The sequence below is a fragment of the Furipterus horrens genome, unplaced genomic scaffold, assembly GCF_987537825.1.
Source record: "Furipterus horrens unplaced genomic scaffold, mFurHor1.1.pri manual_scaffold_2, whole genome shotgun sequence".
NCBI classification, from domain to species: domain Eukaryota; kingdom Metazoa; phylum Chordata; class Mammalia; order Chiroptera; family Furipteridae; genus Furipterus; species Furipterus horrens.
Window position 1 is genome coordinate 127,998,534 of NW_028327172.1, and position 5,002 is coordinate 128,003,535.

General features: G+C 41.9%; 1 pseudogene; it reads right to left on the reverse strand.

Moving 5' to 3' along the window:
* Positions 1 to 2,749: 2,749 nt before the first annotated feature.
* Positions 2,750 to 3,796, reverse strand: LOC150019465 (3-hydroxyisobutyrate dehydrogenase, mitochondrial pseudogene; annotated as a pseudogene).
* Between the last annotated feature and the right edge of the window lie 1,206 nt (positions 3,797 to 5,002).

Here is a 5,002-nt window from a genome sequence, read left to right on the forward strand (position 1 = left end):
GCAGAGCACCGGCCTAAATGGGCCAAGATGGGTCAGATGAGCATCACACACAGGATCCTGGACACAGACCTCATTAGTGTCCCTCGGAGGTAGGGATACAGGAGTGTGGAAAAGAAATTATTTGCACACAAGTCCAAAGAAATAAAATAATAAAAAGGAGGAAGGATTATTTATTTATTGTTGTGGAATAATATTTTCAAAACAACTTAAGTCTTACAGTTATCAGTAATCTAAAATAATTGCCCAAACTTCCAGAAAAATGTTACTTTTGAAAAGGCTGCTTTTAAGGTTGATTCCTCATAGCACAAACATCTTTTCTATTCATACAGTATCTCTAGGCATCCTTGGCAACACCAACCCTATAACTCTCTCAGTCCGTGTATTCCAGGTTTTCCAGAACAGCCCTTCTAAACACGTGGTACTGTTACAGAGCAGGTCCTCAAAAATCCCCAGAGCCTGCGGGTTAGAGGGTGGGGGGGAAGGGGGCAGCTTTTAAGATGCCTTTGCATATCTATGGCTGGTAGCTAGTGTCTTAGTTACACGAATGGCTTTAGTTCTTCCAAGGCCCCAAGGAGATGGGAGGGATTTTGACCATGGAATGGTGAAGAAAGAACATACAGGGCCTGTGCAAGGTTCTGTGAATGGTCAGAACTGGTTACCGCACCCACTTCATCACAGGCCACAGTCAAGGATTTAAAAATAAGGCAGTGACCATTTGGGGGGAGGAGAAGCGGTTTGCAGAGAATAGGGGAAACGACGTGGTTTACAAGGAGAGAGAGGAGAGGAGATCCACAGGGTTTGGAGAGAGGGAAGCGAGGAGAACCGTGCAGTTTGCAGAGTAGAGAGTTCCACACAGTTTACAAGAAGACAGAGTAGGGAGAACCATGTGGCTTTGAGAGGGAAGAGAGAGAACCATGCAGTTTGCAGAGAAAAGAGATCCATGTGGCCTTGAAAAGGAAGAGGGGAGAACCACACGTGATCCAGTGCAACATAGCACATGTTTTCCTGGACTGTTAAACAGCGGCTGATGACATCGTCCTCCAGATCCTGAAAGAGAGCTGACAGATAAGGGATGGGGAACTTCTGGGCATGTTTTTGGCTTCTAGCTGTGAGAAACGCTCACAATAAAAACTGGGGCACAGGACTTGAGCGGTAAAGCCAGGCCTTTATTCACGAGTCTGCAGAGCCAGGCGCATGCTCACAGCCAGGATAATGTGCGCGCCAAGTAGACAAAGGAAATTGGTTTTATAGTCTTAGCTTCCCCACCCTGAAATTGCCACCCTAAAGTGATTATCTTTTCCACCCTAAAATTGCCACCCTAAAGTGATTATCTTTTCCACCCTAAAATTGCCACCCTAAAGTGATTAGCCTCTCCACCCTAAAATTGCCACCCTAAAGTGATTAGCTTCCCCGCCCTAACGCAATTTGCTCCCCCTCCCCTCTCCTTCTTCCCCATTTCTCCATTACTGGTTACTCAGGAGTTACAATCTAACATGGTTATCTAAATGCCACTTCTGTGATTTGTAGATGTGCCAGTGCTGTCAACTCCCCTCTCAGAGACCCTTTAATTTCATTTGCCCTTTGTTATTGCTGATTTTGTACTGGTTTGGGAGTCACTATGTCCTTGTTTCTTACATAGCCTTTTGGGGAGCAAGGGAAGTGCTGGGTCTTGTGGGAGAACAGGGCTCTGAGCTGATGTGCTCATTGCCCTCTCCCCTGGTTGGAATGTTGTAAATAAAGACCTGTTTTCCTCAACACTAGTTGTTGGGTTTTACACCAAGGCACCACATGAGAGAACCCCCTTTCACTCTGAAACAGTACCAGATGAATTCTTATCTCTGATCTCTGTCCTCCTTCCTAAACTTGGTAATAACATGTCTACTGTAAACGTTCTCTCCATATAACCTCAATAAGTGGGTAATGAATTTCTTTCTTTTTTTAGCATAGAAATTTATTTGATTTCAAAATAATATGGTTCTATTTAGAATACTGTAATAATTATCTAAAGCAATTATCATTCATTGGCTCTGAAACAGGTCTAAAGATGTCATTCGTCTGAAGTCCAAAATATGTAGTAAGAATGTACAAGGAAGGAAAAATATAAAAAACAAGTTTGCTGAGTATCGGGAATTGTTACAAGAGGGACACAGTAAGATACTGTAACAGAATCCAAATTATAAAACATAGAGCAAGGAGTTCTCTTGCTTTAGCAACTCCCTGGGAAACAGCTCGGTCACCTCAGAAATACAAGAATGCTACCACTCGGTTAACAGGGTAAACTTCCTGAGGCACACAGGTCGTTATTCACTACACTTCCCCTTCCTCTAACTCCTTTCCTCACACCAATTTCTTTCTTTTTTCTTTTTCTTTTTTACTTTTAAGATCGGTTTCATCCTGTTGAAAAACATTTGGTTTTATTTGTAAACTGGAGTAAATAATATCCTGATTGAAATAGTCAACGATTTAGCCGAAGATGCTCAAGGATCAAACTTTTGAAAAAAGTCGATCAGACATTTAACAGAGACCATCGGGGGCTTACAGAAAAGAAAAAATTCAAATGCTGTATAGTTTGCTAAATAGATAAAAAGAATAAGCAGTAAAAAAAATGGATGAAAAACCCATTTAACTGTGATCTAGACAATCAAAAGCAGACAGTGACCTTGAATAAATGCACTGACTTGTGGAGCGAGCTATCAGGGAGCTCCGAGACAGTTTAGTTTCCAACAGTGTTCATGGCCAAAGTGCAAGCTCAGAAGTTCTGCTCTAGTAGAAATTGGAACACGAATGAGAAGTCTTTCTTTGAGTAGCCCTTCGCGCACATCATCCTATAGATCTGATGGGCCTGGCTGCCCAGGAGGATTGGGCTCTTCGTGCTGGCAGCAGAGTTTTGTGCTAATCCCAGATCCTTAGCTGTGAGTGTTCCAAATCCACCCTGATAGTTATTAGCCAAGAGAACTCCATCCATCACCCCAGGTACAGGATTTTAAGTGTCATTTGACCAGCACTGTCCTGAGCTCATATTTAGGATTTTAGCCAATAGTTTTGGGTCAAGCCCTAACCTGATTCCAAGATTCATAGCTTCAGCAGTTCCAATCACACTAACAGCTTACGGCATGTTGTTGCAGATCTTTGCAGCCTGCCCCGTCCCAACGGCGCCACAGTACACCACGTTGGAGCCCATGCAGCCCAGCAACTCTTTGGCAGCAGCAAATTCGTCTTCAACTCCTCCCACCATGAATGTGAGGTTCCCAGACCGAGCAGCTCCCATACCACCTGAAACAGGGGCATCCATGAAAACTGCTCCCACTTTCTCAACTTCTTTGGTCAATTCTTTTGAAACCGCAGGATCGATAGTACTGGAATCTATTAATAGTGAGCCTTTCTTCACTTTTTTTAGAATTCCATTTGATCCAGAATAAGCTTCTACTGCATTAGCACTGGTGGGCAACATTGTAATAATTCTGTCAGCTTTTTCAGCTACATCTGCTAGGGAAGACACTACCTGTTCACCTGCATCTTGAAACTCTTTGCATACATCAGGGAACACATCATAAATAACGAGTGGATAGCCATGTTTCGTGAGATTTTTTTGTCATTGGGTTCCCCATGTTGCCTAGTCCAGTGAATCCAACTGGAGTCTTAGAGGCCATTGACCTAGAACACACCGCTGCAAGGCTGGCCGCTTCCGGTCAGTGCCGGCGGCTCCAGTACCCGCGAGGCCAGAGGCGGCTCCACGGAGCCGTATGGAGGCTGCCATTCTGCCCCCACCCCGCCTCCCCGCGGTGACCTCCGCGGCTCGGGCTACCCCACTATCTGCTGGGTAATGAATTTCTTATTTCATCTGTAGAAATATTTTCCTTTTTATTCCTTGAAAATTGAATCTGAAAAAGCATATTTCATGAAGGCATAAATAATTACAGTGGCTTTATTTTAATGATAGACACTTCAAAGTGGTTGTTCTACGTGCAATGCACAGACAGGTGCTCCTTTCATGACCTTGCTGTTTGTATGGTGTGCACATCATACAGTGAGTATTAATGCTGAACTGCAGCACTTCACAGAAAGTACATCAACAGCTAGTCTCCTTGAGTGTTAGTCCTCAGCATCATTTACAAAGACCGTCACTGTTCTGTGGCCTAATGGTCTTACTCAAAATATGTTTGCTATGTCTACATGCTCTAAATAAGTAATTCTGTGTATACACACCATATATTCAACATCCATCTTTTTACTGAAACGTAAACTTGGTATTTACTGCTTGCCAAATACAAACAGAGATGAGTAAGATAGTCTGTGTCCTCGAGGAGATCATAGTCTCAACACAGAGACAGGCATATAAACAAAAACTTTGACACAATAATTAAAGTTGTGTCGTAGGCTCAGGAAATGTATCTTCTACCTGAATTAAGTGCATCAGCTCAGTGTTTTGTAATTTCGTATGTGTCTCTTGTCATTCACCCTTCTCAAATGTCTAATTCAATTGTGTGATGCTGTAAAGAGAATCAATTAACTCATAGATTAATTCAATGTTAGATGGCATCTTATGATAAGTTCCTTGGGTTAAGGAACTTTGAATCATACAGTACTTTATTATATTCACCATAACCTTCTAATAACAATGTTATGCAAAATCCTTCAAGAACAGGTTAACTGTACCATTTTCATTTCTTCCAGGTGTCCTATAGCCAAGAAATCAAGGAACAACATTTGATTTCTCAGTGTTACTTTCTCACATTAAATACTCAGTAACTCATCTTGCTATATTTTCAAAAATATACCCATCAGAGGAATCAGAGCTCTTCATTCCAAGGAGGAAATGTGACAACATAAGGTTAGACATAATTCAAAATGCTTTTGATTTCTCAGGGAATTATTAATGGATGGTTTACAAAGTAGGATTGATTATAACACATAAATATTACATACTGTATTTGGAAGTATAGACCATACATTAGGCCACAGAATAAGTCTCAATAGACTTTAAAATACAGATATGATGCAA